General features: G+C 39.2%; 1 pseudogene; it reads left to right on the top strand.

The window, feature by feature from the left end:
- The window catches only part of LOC121684577, a 27,585-nt pseudogene extending 11,168 nt beyond the window's left edge, over positions 1-16,417 (top strand).

Genomic DNA, 16,417 nt, shown 5'->3' with positions numbered 1-16,417 from the left:
GGGGTGGGGCCTGACATGAGCTGTTATTGGATCAGTCCAGTGTCAATATGGAAATGTAACCAATGGGCCGCTGATTGTCCTTACTTTGGGCCGATCGTTGGCCAAAATAATATATAGGCCTATAGCCTATTCTATCGGCCCCAAAGGTGTGTCAGCCCACCGGGAAAATGCCCGGTATGCCAGATGGCCAGTCCGCCCATGAGTCCTACTGCTGTAAGCACAGCCACAAATCTAAAGTGTGAGGGTTTGTCACAGTTTTGCTAAATAGTGAAATTAATAACATTTGCAACTTGCAATCACACCTGAGAGAGGCTAAAAGATTATGCCAAGGGCTATTTTCTGTGTGAATTGTGTGAAGGAAATATTTGTGCACATGTCGCTATTAAGAATGACGCCTCAGTCCACTCCTTTAAATCTATATGTGAAGTTATTTAGTCATCACTCTGATGGCATGTGCACTGCCGTATGCCTTGAACTACAGTAACTAGTTTAGAAAGTAGACCAAACCATTCAGTCACTCATGTAGCACCATTCAGGTAAAATCACTGCATCATTTTGTCAGCCAGTCAGTGAGTGTAAAGGCTAATCAGTTTTGATTTTTATTTTTATAATACCTGATAGGGACCAAAAGGTTAGGTGCTGCTTTCAGTGTGTGTGTGTGTGTGTGTGTGTGTGTGTGCATGTGTGTGTGTACAGTATATAATAATATTTTACTTCACCGTATCTAAACTTTCATTTAGTGGAAATGGAGACACTTTAGTAAATTGTAATTTGTAAAGGTCATATATATATTACATTTATTAAATGAATAGAATTTAACAGAGTTAGTTAACTAAAGTCAGAAGTGGTGTTGGATTTGGAAAATAAAAGTGTTAGCAATCAGTAGAATGCGGTGCAATGAATAAGCAAAATCCAAAACGGTGTGGGAGAGACGGAGCGGCAGTGGTGGACCACCCTGTCACAACTAAAGCGTGTTTTAAGGCCCAGACCAGGAAGTGATTAGCGCGACTCTAAACACCTGTGCCCAGCTCACCTGTAGAAGAGAGAGAGACGCAACACAGACTATACATACATACATACTGTACATACATACATCTAATAAATACAGTGCAACCTGTCCTCTAACAACGCTAAGGTGAATGAATGCTTACCTCTTATGCTGTGTCAAAGTCTACTATGTTTTGAAAAGCATGTTATACACATAATAAACATGTAATACATTTTCATCCTGAATTATCTGGATTTTTTTTACCGAATTGCTCAATATATATAAAACATATTGAAACACAATACATTTGTTTAATTTCTACAGAATAAATATACTATAACAGTCAAATGCATCTTCAGTAACTTCTACAATCCTGTGCCAGCACTGATAGCTGCATTCTTAAGGCTTTATTTAGGTCATAGTACTACTTTATGAGCCAGTGAAACACTAATGACACATTGCAGGTCAGAGTAGAAGGCAGTTTATAAATACTGAGGAAATAAACTAGAGATACAATTAAAACCAATTATGATAAGTGAACTTTATAAATTACAATACAGAAGTGTCGATCTGAGAAGAGCTCTGATCATTTGATTAGGTAAAAAATACCAGCAATGATTTCCTGATATGATACAGCTACGATAAACCCTGGTATGGTACAGTCAAGAGCAGTATGGAAGGAAATTGCATGTAGACGCTCAGAAGAATTAGTTAGTGTTTCTGCCACTGCTGGACGAACTTATGTGAAGCTTCAACAGGCTCTCACCACTGATGGAAACACATATACAAGTAGTAGCCCATTAAAGGCCCCTCACTGATGGCACACAAGTTTAGTGCTGGATATCGTGGAGTTTATTTGTTTGAAATGTGTGACACCTATGTAAAGGAAAAATCACACAGCCTTCGTGCATCAAAATGTTTCAGACAAATAAAACACATGATAACCTTTAACATCAGGAAACATGCAGGGAAATGACTGGCTTTTTGTACATCATCAAGATCAGCAATATACATTAGATAGATTAAAAATAAAGAAATATAAATGAAAGCCAGTACATCTAACACAGAGAGACCCAGACAGGATCTGAATATTGCCGCTTTGTTTTAAATAAAAGTATTTATTTAACCATTAAAATGATTGTTAAACTCATTGTAATCACAACTGGGGTGTGAACATTATGGCTATACTGTACATGATGACGATACTGACAAGAACATTTGATCTGTGTTCAGGTAGACATCAAAAACCAGACAATCAGCATGTTATCATATTCAAGGAAATGGTCCTGACCTGGACCCTGAAATGAAACTAAAACATGACTCAGGAACATAAGAGCATACTGTATATTCAAACACTGTAATGCTGAGGTATTTAAACTTTACTTGAGTGTTTTCACTTTATGTTACTTAATAATTCCAGATGTGATGAAATAGATGTATCCATCAAACCCTTTAACTGCTATGAGCACTTGTACTTAAGTAGGATTCACAGAACATTCCCTTATAGTTATTTTACATTCACCTATTTTACATCCACTGAAATCACTCCCCTGCACACAGTCCATGTTGTATAAAAACACCAGTAGCTGTATGATAACCAGTCAAACACAGTGGTGGACTATAAACTGTTTAAAACTGTTGCAAATGTTCAAGTGAATCACAAGAACCTGATAATCAGCATTCTATAGATTTTCTAAGGAAACGATCCTGGAACCTGAAATGAAATTTAAGCAAACCATAGGACACACCTTTATCCTGCCCCAGTACACCCAGCCGATTTTGTATATAAGAACGTTTGAACTGTACAATAATCACATCTGTCCTTTTGTAAAGATCTGTTTCATTCATCCACAAAGTAGACTTCAACACAGCATAAGAGGTAAGCATTCATTCACCTAAACGTTGGTAGAGGACAGGTTGCACTGTGTTCATTAGCATGTATGTATGTATGTATAAAGTACTAATGGTGTGCCAGTGAGTCGTCACAAAAATGAAAACAATGAGGGCTGAAAGGAAATTTCTAATGATCACGAGCCAGTTGAACATCTATGTGAAAGTTGAACAAATGTGAAGAGACAGCTACTAATAGAACTAGATGTACCGCATAGCGGTACAAAATATGACCGCCGCTCATTCCTGTACATCCGTTCCGCGAAAATAAATCACACTTCAATTTGTCTCCATATTTTACTCCATCCCCCACTCTTGAAACTTTTGTGTATGCTTGTTTGGCATGCCTGAGTGTGTGTGTGCGGCTGCACAGAAAGTACCCTACTGGTGCTGAAAAGGTGAATAGATTGTAGAATAGCCAAAGAAGATGTAGAATTGTTATAAAACCTTTAAAATCTCTAAACAATCACAAGTAGGGCAGTTCATCACAGTTCATCCATTGCAACTGGATTGATGAAAGGTCACTTACACCTGTAGGCTACATTGTATTTGGGAAAAGCAAAAGGTATCAGCATAATGTTATTTATTTATTTATTTATTTATTTATTTTTTATGTATTTTTAAACAAAAACATCTCTGTCAGTTCCATGCCGTTTTCAACAGCTATCAAAAACAAAGGTCATTTTTGGATGGATGGATTTTTTGTGAATGTTTCTTCTTCTACATAAGATTTTAGTCATCTTTAGTTCATGTAATACTTTATTGTCAATGCACAAATTAAGTAACAGTAGTCTGAAACGTTATTGTTAATGCACAAATTAAGTAACAGTAGCCTAGTCTGAAACGAAATGCTGTTTTACATCTAACCAGTGGTGCAAATAACTGACATGTCCAAATGGGCCTTGATGAAATGCGTCGCTAAACTGTTCATACACATTTTAACGGGCCAAAGTTGAAGAGCTTTTGTCCGTTATTGTTAGTGCAAATATAGGCTGATTCATGTTCCCTTGCATTGTTTAACTGAGGTCCATGTCTAGTCTGGCTTTCATCAGACCAAGCTCAATCTTTTAAGAAATCAAAAAATAAATAGCGGGCAGATCAGGCTGGGTTCACCCAGCCTAGTCCATAGGCACCCGATATTGTTTAATTTTCCGATTGAGATATACACGCTCTGGCTATTCTAAATGCAAAAATGCATCAGGGAGTTATGACAAAACGGTAACTAACAAACTAGATCCTAATAGAAAGCTGTTAGCTTCCCTAAGCTACAGGTATGATTATAAGGTAGGCCTATTTACAACATAAATTGTCAATAGGCTATGCTGGCGACACAAATAAAATCTCCTTTGGAAACCAATGGCTTACGCCTTACAGTATCAAGCGGACTTAAACTGTCATATCGTGTCGAAAAGTTGTAATAACATTCACGCAGCTCCATGAGTCAAGGAAAGCGCGAATGAAGTAGCCACTTCTAAATGGGACCCACTACACAGTAGCTTAAGATGTTTTGCTAAGCAGCCATAATGAAATGAAGGTGTCATTGTTTGGATACTTCACACACACGTGCTTTTTAATTTCACAGACTACAACTACCAAGCTGTAATCAAAGCACATCGATTCCCCTACCCTGCACGCACTTAAAACAAAATAAACAGGCGTCTCAGTCTCACGCATGTACTGTATAGGCAAAACTGTATCAGACCGGTGTAACGTTGGTAAATCTTCCATTGCACAGAATGATTTTGTAGCACGTGCAATAAATGACAGTCGAAAGATACAAACAGTGCTGCTATACATTTGCTTGGTATAACCGCATTTATAGTTTTCTACAAATGCAATAAATCAAATGCCTCCATCACTCAACCAACGCTAACGGTAACATTACCTAGGTCCTTATTGATATTACAAGATTAACGTACCTGCAGTAAAAACCAAGCATGTCCGATAAACATCCTCAGATTTATTTCGGCTTCAAGAAGAAATGGGAATTACACTTCATGTGAACATCGTCCTATCCTTATTATATGTTCGCTGAGGTAAATTACAGTCCTTGTATGAAGCGTCCATTGTTTTTTCCAACCCACTTTTAACTTCCAACAAAATTACGTCTCACTGCAACGATGCGCCATCTAGTGGACAAACGACTACTTCTCGCCAATACTGAAAATGCAGCCATGATGATGATGATGAATATTTATTTTGGCTTTCTTTTAATCCTACTGATTTTCATTTTTTACCGGGGGGGGGCAAATCACAAATGAGTGATTATGAGCCAGGTTAATGTGGGCCCTTGAGACCAACATACCATAAAAGATTCACAGAGAACTGTGTCTGCCCTACCCTCCTTTCGGGGGGGCCAGTCCAGCGGGGGGGCTGCAGATGAAAACGAAAAATGACGGTTCCATGCTATCCATGTGGGGGTACATGCCCACCAAGTTTTGTGTACCCCGGTCTTTCAGTGTCCCGGGAATCCTTGTTGGTGTACGTCACTAAATGTACACATAAATTATTTTATTGTAAGGCCCCCCATGAACGAAAGTACACAAAACTTGGCATGCATTCAGAGGGTGTCATAATGATCCTACACTTTTAATTTCGTGCAGTTTTGACCTTGTCAGCCAGAGATATTGAGATGAAAACACCTAATTTTTTGCTTTTTAATTTTTAACTAGGTGGCGCTATACATGAAATAAGTGGTAATGGGATGGGTTGACATGCCCCCTTAAGACCAACATACATAAAAAAGGTGGACCTCCGGTTCTCGAGATATTCACAGAAAACTGTCTCCGGCCACCTACAGGCCAGTTGGTGTATAGTAACATAAATTAATTTATTGTGTGGCCCCCCATGAACGGAATTCCACGAAACTTGGCGTGCATACAGAGGGTGTCATAATGATCCTACACTTCCAATTTCGTGCAGTTTTGACTATGTTAGGTCACAGATACCTTCAATTACAACACCTCATTTTTACTTTTTTGTGTTTAACTAGGTGGCGCTATACATGAAATGAGTGGTTATGGAATGGGTTGACATGGCCCCTTGAGATCAACATACAAAAAAAAAATGGTCCTCCTAAACCCTACGGTTTTCGAGATATTCACAGAAAACTGTGTCTGCCCTACCCTCCTTTCGGGGGGGCCAGTCCAGCGGGGGGGCTGCAGATGAAAACGAAAAATGACGGTTCCATGCTATCCATGTGGGGGTACATGCCCACCAAGTTTTGTGTACCCCGGTCTTTCAGTGTCCCGGGAATCCTTGTTGGTGTACGTCACTAAATGTACACATAAATTATTTTATTGTAAGGCCCCCCATGAACGAAAGTACACAAAACTTGGCATGCATTCAGAGGGTGTCATAATGATCCTACACTTTTAATTTCGTGCAGTTTTGACCTTGTCAGCCAGAGATATTGAGATGAAAACACCTAATTTTTTGCTTTTTAATTTTTAACTAGGTGGCGCTATACATGAAATAAGTGGTAATGGGATGGGTTGACATGCCCCCTTAAGACCAACATACATAAAAAAGGTGGACCTCCGGTTCTCGAGATATTCACAGAAAACTGTCTCCGGCCACCTACAGGCCAGTTGGTGTATAGTAACATAAATTAATTTATTGTGTGGCCCCCCATGAACGGAATTCCACGAAACTTGGCGTGCATACAGAGGGTGTCATAATGATCCTACACTTCCAATTTCGTGCAGTTTTGACTATGTTAGGTCACAGATACCTTCAATTACAACACCTCATTTTTACTTTTTTGTGTTTAACTAGGTGGCGCTATACATGAAATGAGTGGTTATGGAATGGGTTGACATGGCCCCTTGAGATCAACATACAAAAAAAAAATGGTCCTCCTAAACCCTACGGTTTTCGAGATATTCACAGAAAACTGTGTCTGCCCTACCCTCCTTTCGGGGGGGCCAGTCCAGCGGGGGGGCTGCAGATGAAAACGAAAAATGACGGTTCCATGCTATCCATGTGGGGGTACATGCCCACCAAGTTTTGTGTACCCCGGTCTTTCAGTGTCCCGGGAATCCTTGTTGGTGTACGTCACTAAATGTACACATAAATTATTTTATTGTAAGGCCCCCCATGAACGAAAGTACACAAAACTTGGCATGCATTCAGAGGGTGTCATAATGATCCTACACTTTTAATTTCGTGCAGTTTTGACCTTGTCAGCCAGAGATATTGAGATGAAAACACCTAATTTTTTGCTTTTTAATTTTTAACTAGGTGGCGCTATACATGAAATAAGTGGTAATGGGATGGGTTGACATGCCCCCTTAAGACCAACATACATAAAAAAGGTGGACCTCCGGTTCTCGAGATATTCACAGAAAACTGTCTCCGGCCACCTACAGGCCAGTTGGTGTATAGTAACATAAATTAATTTATTGTGTGGCCCCCCATGAACGGAATTCCACGAAACTTGGCGTGCATACAGAGGGTGTCATAATGATCCTACACTTCCAATTTCGTGCAGTTTTGACTATGTTAGGTCACAGATACCTTCAATTACAACACCTCATTTTTACTTTTTTGTGTTTAACTAGGTGGCGCTATACATGAAATGAGTGGTTATGGAATGGGTTGACATGGCCCCTTGAGATCAACATACAAAAAAAAAATGGTCCTCCTAAACCCTACGGTTTTCGAGATATTCACAGAAAACTGTGTCTGCCCTACCCTCCTTTCGGGGGGTCCAGTCCAGCGGGGGGGCTACAGATCAAAACGAAAAACGATGGTTCCATGCTATCCATGTGGGGTTACATGCCCACCAAGTTTCGTGTACCCCGGTCTTTCAGTGTCCCGGGACCCATTGACGGAAAAAAAAAAAAAAAAAAAAAAAAAAAAAATCTGACTAAACCTATATGACCGCCGCTTCGCTGCGCGGCGGTCATAATAATCAATAGAAATTGAACAAATAAAAGTTATGTAATTTGCGCAATGTAGTTGCATGAAAACCCATGCCTTTATACAGTAGTTTGTCTGATTAATTCCTAGGATCTCTAGGATGTGGGAAGAAGATGATTTTCCTAAGGGCCCCCTGCACAGGCTGGAGTGCAATACTACACCAGATAATGAAGGTGTCTACATCATGTACCACGGCACATCAAGAAAGAGTGCAACCAGCATTCTGAAGACAGGCTTCAGGCCTTCCAGTGATGGCATGCTGGGGCCAGGGGTCTACCTTACCCGGGATCTGCAGAAGGCCAGCAGGTATCCTTTGGATCTGCATGAGAATGAAAGAGTTGTATTGAGGGTGAAGGTTGATGTTGGGAAAGTGATAGCAATCAACTATCAAGGCCATCCCCTGCAGAAGACCTGGCATGCCAATGGGTATGACACGGCGTGGTGCCCTCCAAACTGTGGCATGGTGCGCAGTGGTCTGGAGGAGGACTGCGTGTGGGATGCCAATCGAGTCAAAGTGCTTGGAGTATTTTCTCCAACATCCCGGCCTAATAGATTGTGGGCAGAAGATGATTTCGATACATCAGCAGAGCCTAAACTGGAGAGCCTCAAGGCACCAAGTGACGGCCAATACTACACCATGTACCACGGCACATGAAGAGAAATTGCACACATCATTAAGGAAAAAGGCTTCAAGCCATCCAGTGAAGGTATGCTGGGGTGTGGGGTCTACCTTAGCCGGGATCTGAGGAAGGCCAGCAGATATCCTCTGGATCTGCCTGTGGGTGATAGGGCTGTCCTGAAGGTGACAGTAAATGTTGGCAAGGTGAAAAGGATCGACCGCCAAAAACATCCCATGCAGAAGAACTGGCATAATTATGGATATGACACAGCCTGGTGTCCTCCAGAATGTGGTATGGTCCGCAGTGGTCTGGAAGAGGACTGCGTGTGGGATCCCAAGAGAATCAAAGTCCGTCGTATTATTCAGCCACAGCCGGATAATCTTTGAGGATGTGAAGCTGCAACATGATTCCATCACTGAAGAAAAACATTGAGAAGTTTGACATTCCATAACATTGCTGTAAATGTGTTTCACATAAGTTATACATGTAATAAATTCTCATCCTGCATTACCTGGTAAAGTTTGTTTTGTTTGTTACCGAATTGCTCCATTTAATATACATAAAGCTATTAGAATGTGATCCTTTTATTTTATTTCTCTACAGTACATCCTATACTGTATACTGTAATATACGCATCCAATACATTTTAACTTCTACAGTCCTGTGCCTGGACTGATGGTTATTCATAAGGCTTTATGGTGTAAGACAGTGAGTCAGTAAGGACCATCATAATGTCAACAATACTTTTTGAGCAAATGAAAGACTAATAGCACATATTGCAGGTCAGAGCAGAAGTCAGTTTAAACCAACTAGTGAGGAAAAATTAATAATTAAGCTGAATTATGACCTTTACAAATTACAATCTACTGAAGTGTCTCCATTTCCACTAAATGAAAGTTTAGATACGGTGAAGTAAAATATTATTATATACTGTACACACACACACACAAACGCACACACACACACACACACACACACTGAAAGCAGCACCTAACCTTTTGGTCCCTATCAGGTATTATAAAAATAAAAATCAAAACTGATTAGCCTTTACACTCACTGACTGGCTGACAAAATGATGCAGTGATTTTACCTGAATGGTGCTACATGAGTGACTGAATGGTTTGGTCTACTTTCTAAACTAGTTACTGTAGTTCAAGGCATACGGCAGTGCACATGCCATCAGAGTGATGACTAAATAACTTCACATATAGATTTAAAGGAGTGGACTGAGGCGTCATTCTTAATAGCGACATGTGCACAAATATTTCCTTCACACAATTCACACAGAAAATAGCCCTTGGCATAATCTTTTAGCCTCTCTCAGGTGTGATTGCAAGTTGCAAATTGTATGAATTTCATTCTTTAGCAAAACTGTGACAAACCCTCACACTTTGGATTTGTGGCTGTGCTTACAGCAGTAGTGTTTGTGTTTGTGGGGATTTGTGCAATATTATATTCTTTCTTAGGCCCAAAAATGTGAGCGTCACTCCTGCTTGCTAGTGAAATATTTTGGAGGGGCTTTGAACTAACATCTTTAGTCTTTTAGTGACTGTCTGACCAAGATTATGTAAGAATTACAGGATGTAGCATGGGTGTCCAAACAAAAATTGTGAAGTGACCAGAAAAGTCAGTGTGAAGAAATTCTGACCGTTCTTACAAACGTAATACCATGTGGTCAAAAATATCCAGGCAACACTCAGGCGTGAGGAACCACTGCAGGTTTATTCATGATACCAGGAGCAGGTCACTAGCAACAGCATGTTCCAGTAACACTACCCAAAGTTCTCTAGGGCGAAGCCCCATCTTATACATGTTAATTACATTGGTAATACAAATCACATGAGTACAATGGTCTTTTCCAAAAATCCTCATACATGCAGAAATACAACAATACATATACACTTCTTGGACATAGCATGTGATCCATGCACCATACGCAAGTCATGTGGCTACTCCAAGTAAGTAGATAATTGGTCAATACAATACATATACATCCTTCAGCATTCTCTTGCCATAGTCTAGTTCCTGTCGGGATATTCCTAATATTACTGCCTAAGGCAGAATACCCTTAACTCGTGACAAAGGGAAAATATTAGAAAATCATGACATGGAGAGAGCAAATGACAGACAAAGCAAAATTGATGCACAGTATTGAATGTATAGAAAGCATACAAAGAATATAAGAAAATGAAATATTAATCACTTCTATGTAATAAATGTAAATTAGTATTCACTTCTAATACATATAAAATTATTAATAATCACTTCTATTTCATAAAAATGTTAGTAATCCAAAATTTCTCCTTCAACCATTTCTTCCACACCAGGGGCCAGTGTGAGAGCCATTTACAAGCCACTGTATGTCTCTTGGAACAGTTGTCAGAGAAGTTTGATATTCCATAACAAAGGTGTAAATATGTTTTGAAAAGCATGTTATACACATAATAAACATGTAATACATTTCCTTCCTGAATTATCTGGATTTTTTTTTACCGAATTGCTAAATATATATAAAAAATATTGAAACACAATACATTTGTTTCATTTCTACAGAATAAATATACTATAACAGTCAAATGCATCTTCAGTAACTTCTACAATCCTGTGCCAGCACTGATAGCTGCATTCTTAAGGCTTTATTTAGGTCATAGTACTACTTTATGAGCCAGTGAAACACTAATGACACATTGCAGGTCAGAGTAGAAGGCAGTTTATAAATACTTAGGAAATAAACTAGAGATACAATTAAAACCAATTATGATAAGTGAACTTTATAAATTACAATACAGAAGTGTCGATCTGAGAAGAGCTCTGATTAGGTAAAAAATACCAGCAATGATTTCCTGATATGATACAGCTACGATAAACCCTGGTATGGTACAGTCAAGAGCAGTATGGAAGGAAATTGCATGTAGACGCTCAGAAGAATTAGTTAGTGTTTCTGCCACTGCTGGACGAACTTATGTGAAGCTTCAACAGGCTATCACCACCGATGGAAACACACATACAAGTAGTAGCCCATTAAAGGCCCCTCACTGATGGCACACAAGTTTAGTGCTGGATATTGTGGAGTTTATTTGTTTGAAATGTGTGACACCTATGTAAAGGAAAAATCACACAGCATTCGTGCATCAAAATGTTTCAGACAAATAAAACACATGATAACCTTTAACATCAGAAAACATGCAGGGAAATGACTGGCTTTTTGTACATCATCAAGATCAGCAATATACATTAGATAGATTAAAAATGAAAGCCAGAACATCTAACCTGAGAGACCCAGACAGGATCTGAATATTGCTGCTTTGTTTTAAATAAAAGTATTTATTTAACCATTAAAATGATTGTTAAACTCATTGTAATCACAACTGGGGTGTGAACATTATGGCTATACTGTACATGATGACGATACTGACAAGAACATTTGATCTGTGTTCAGGTAGACATCAAAAACCAGATAATCAGCATATTATCATATTCAAGGAAATGGTCCTGACCTGGACCCTGAAATGAAACTAAAACATGACTCAGGAACATAAGATCATACTGTATATTCAAACACTGCAATGCTGAGGTATTTAAACTTTACTTGAGTGTTTTCACTTTATGTTACTTAATAATTCCAGATGTGATGAAATAGATGTATCCATCAAACCCTTGAACTGCTTTGAGCACTTGTACTTAAGTAGGATTCACAGAACATTCCCTTATAGTTATTTTACATTCACCTATTTTACATCCACTGAAATCACTCCCCTGCACACAGTCCATGTTGTATAAAAACACCAGTAGCTGTATGATAACCAGTCAAACACAGTGGTGGACTATAAACTGTTTAAAACTGTTGCAAATGTTCAAGTGAATCACAAGAACCTGATAATCAGCATTCTATAGATTTTCTAAGGAAACGATCCTGGAACCCGAAATGAAACTAAAGCACACTATAGAGCACACCTTTATCCTGCCCCAGTACACCTAGCCGATTTTGTACATGAGCACCTTTGAACTGTCCTTAAGGTGACGGTAAATGTTGGCAAGGTGAAAAAGTTTGACTACCAATCGACCATCAAAATCAGAAAGCCCCAATGTGGAAAATATCATCATACCACAGAAACCTGGTGATAATACAATCTCTACACCATGTCATGGCACATCAAGAGAAGAAGCTGCCAGCATTACCTCAGCAGGGATCTGCAGAAGGCCAACCGGTGATGCCATTCAAGCAAGGTCGGGTTCAGGTGTCCCCATGGAGAACCAACAGGCTACTACCGCTGAGAGATGCGAGTTCACTGAATTGCAATTCTTCCAAAATATAATTACGAAATGAAAAAGGCTTCATAAGACATAAAGGTTGAATTATATATGTGTCTATTTACTCCTTCATTGATATATTGTCAATTAAATGCAACTCAAGTTGTGGTTGTATTAGATTGTAACTACAACAGTTTGACTTACAGTTAAACTAGGTAAACAGGGTTAAGTACACCTTTCCTTTGTGAATAGAATCATGTCTGACTAAACCATCAGGAAAGCATGCACCACCACAATTCCACTTCTTTGCTTTGTATTGAAATAAGCATCCACATACATGTAAATACATATTACCCATACATACCTTTAGATCTCTCTGAAAGTGAAAGATATGTCCTCAAAGTATAAGTGAAGGTAGACAGGGTTAAAAAAAGGGCATAAGTATCACAGGGGCACAGCTGTGTGGCCTCCAAACTGTGCCCTCCAGTGGTCGTATAGTGAAAAAAGAAAATGTAAATGTAACTGCTTTGGTGTCAAGAGTGACCGGAAGACACCTCTGAAGAAGAGGACTATTAATGTAACCATCATTGATTAAAGTTACTCACCAAAATGTGTGTTTCAGTGAGATGTAGAATTGTCATTGCCTTCTGCTATTTTGTCAGAGCTAAGTTTACAGCTGCACTGCTTACAAGTAACCTTCTCTTTGTGTAATACAGCTATCTCCTTTTTTGGAATAAACATTAATGTTTATTTTATGCATAAATTGCATTTTCAGGTGAATTACCAAGTATAACTTAATTTCAAGTCCTAATATAGACTGTAGTTGTGTCCCAAACTAAAAACAAAGGTGTAGTGTCTAAAAACATGTAGTGTGTAAAAGGTGCAATTTAGTTCAGTTGACTCTCAGGTCTTTGTGTCTTTCCTTAACATATGATCTACACTACAACTTGGCTCAAAGTGGAGCTGAGAGTCAGAATGAAAGAGAAAAATAACTTTGGAATTCTCAGGGAATGTTTTTTTGGAGCATGAGAACAAGCAATATGTTCCAGAGTTAAGACAGTTTTGTTTACCAGGAAGTTTAGTTTCGATTTAGAAAACAGCACCTAATCTTTGAGGAATTCTGACTGTTCTTCCAAAGATAATGTCATTTTTTCCAGATCAATGGGTAATGTAAAAACAAGAAAAGGGCATTGGTAAAAAATATAAAAACTGTCACCAAATCAGGAGCCCTCTCTATGGAAAATATTCCAGATGGTATTCTCAGATGATAACATATAAGAAGAAGTAAACCCTAATTTAGGAATGTGAGGAACTGTCAGAAAATCAATAGTGTCCCTGGCACTTTGAAACCAAGCTAACCCATACCATTAAGTCATCTTGATGAGGCCTGTTCAATTTAGGACTTACTGAGAGTAACATAAACTCATTAATTGAATAAATAAAAATGAATGCAAATAATCAAGCTGATTTTAACCCATTTTATCTATAAATCTGGTACATTGACAACAACTAAAGTTATAAAAAGTCTTACTGACACCACAGTTGACACCTGCAGGCAATCATCCTCTTAAAAACCCTCCCTGTAACAGTTTATTTGCACCATGAAATGAAACTTAAAATGACACATGAAGACACTCCTACTGTGTCTGCCTGCTACAACTAATAAAAGGCCTTTGTAAGTTTGTATGTAGTTCAAAGAGTTTCCTCACAAGAACACATTCATTTGGATCATTTTTTTACTCAGTCAAAGCAAAGATCTTTACTTCAAAGGTGAATATATCTTTGTTTAAATTCTCAAGAAATTTTAGACCTAAGAAATTGAAATGATGTAGACTGCAGAAGACTGCAGTACTTTTAAAGTGTGCCAGATTAATTGAACAAATATTGGTCAAAACATATTTACAAAATATTTAGTTTCATTGTATGTTTAGTTCATTATGCTATAATCATAATAGGATTAATTTAGTCATCAGTTTACCAATGAGTAAGGGGAAATTTAATCATGGGTATCATGGACAGTTTGCTGAAATACTAAGAGGAACTAGAGAAAGATAGTCACACACAAGGTAATGTAGCTGTAAGTAAGTTTCTGCAAATTAAACTGTTTTTCATGCCTGACGTAGCCATACCCAATTCTATTCATTTGTCCAGTCGAAGAGCAATCTAAGGGAGCATACCATTAAATCAAAAGTTCGAACAAATGATCATGAGCCAGTTGAACATCCATGTAAAAGTTGAACAAATGGTAAAGCGACACCAAAGCACTGTTTCTCTGTCGCACACATGCTATTTGTTTATCCAGCATCGGCTTTGCAAATAACGATGTCCACAGAGAAGGTAGAGTATGTTGCATAATTTTATGAAAGTATGATGTTTTGCGACATCAGAAGCAACTTAAGCAAGTCAAATGTGTAGTTTCCATCGAACTACAGATCCGCTACCTAATCTGGCAAACTTGCATAATGCGTTAGCCGTTGACCCTATTAAAAGTTGCCGTTAACCCTATTAAAAGTTGATGAACTACTGAAACGATTTAGGAAACATTATTTTGGTACAAAAAATGTTTTGGTGTTGCTTTAAGAGACAACTAGAATAATCAATAGAAATCGAATAAATATAAATAAAATGTATTTGCGCAATGTAGTTACATGAAAACCCATGCCTCTATATTTTGTCTGATAAATTCCTAGGATCTCAAGGATGTGGGAAGAAGATGATTTTCCAGAGGGCCACCTGAAAAGGCTGGAGGGCCGTGCTACACCAGATAATGGAGGCATCTACACCATGTACCACGGCACATCAAGAAAGAGTGCAACCAGCATTCTGAAGACAGGCTTCAGGCCATCCAGTGAAGGCATGCTGGGGCCAGGGGTCTACCTTACCCGGGATCTGCAGAAGGCCAGCAGGTACCCTGTGCATCTGTCTCAGAATGACAGAGTTGTATTGAAGGTGAAGGTTGATGTTGGGAAAGTGATAGCAATCAACTACCAAGGCCACCCCCTGCAGTATACCTGGCATGCCAATGGGTATGACACGGCGTGGTGCCCTCCAAAGTGTGGCATGGTGGCCAGTGGTCTGGAGGAGGACTGTGTGTGGGATGCCAATCGAGTCAAAGTGCTTGGAGTATTTTCTCCAACATCCCGGCCTAATAGATTGTGGGCAGAAGATGATTTCGACACATCAGCAGAGCCTAAACTGGAGAGCCTCAAGGCACCAAGTAACGGCCAATACTACACCATGTACCATGGCACATCAAGAGAAGCTGCAGACATCATTAAGGAAAAAGGCTTCAAGCCATCCAGTGAAGGTATGCTGGGGCGTGGGGTCTACCTTAGCCGGGATCTGAGGAAGGCCAGCAGATATCCTCTGGATCTGCCTGTGGGTGATAGGGCTGTCCTGAAGGTGACCGTAAATGTTGGCAAGGTGATAAAGATCGACTACCAAGGTCATCCCAAGCAGAAGACCTGGCATAATTATGGATATGACACAGCCTGGTGTCCTCCAGAGTGTGGTATGACCAAGAGTGGCCTGGAAGAGGACTGCGTGTGGGATCCCAAGAGAATCAAAGTCCGTCGTATTATTCGGCCACAGCTGGATAATCTCTGAGGATGTGAAGCTGCAACATATCCATCACTGAAGAAAAACATTGAGAAGTTTGACATTCCATAACATTGCTGTAAATGTGTTTATAAAAGCATGTTTCACACAAGTTATAATACATTTAATAAACTCCCATCATGCATTA

The sequence above is a fragment of the Alosa sapidissima genome, chromosome 15 (assembly GCF_018492685.1).
Source record: "Alosa sapidissima isolate fAloSap1 chromosome 15, fAloSap1.pri, whole genome shotgun sequence".
NCBI classification, from domain to species: domain Eukaryota; kingdom Metazoa; phylum Chordata; class Actinopteri; order Clupeiformes; family Clupeidae; genus Alosa; species Alosa sapidissima.
Note: the sequence above shows the minus strand (reverse complement) of the source record. Positions and strands in the feature narration are given on the sequence as shown.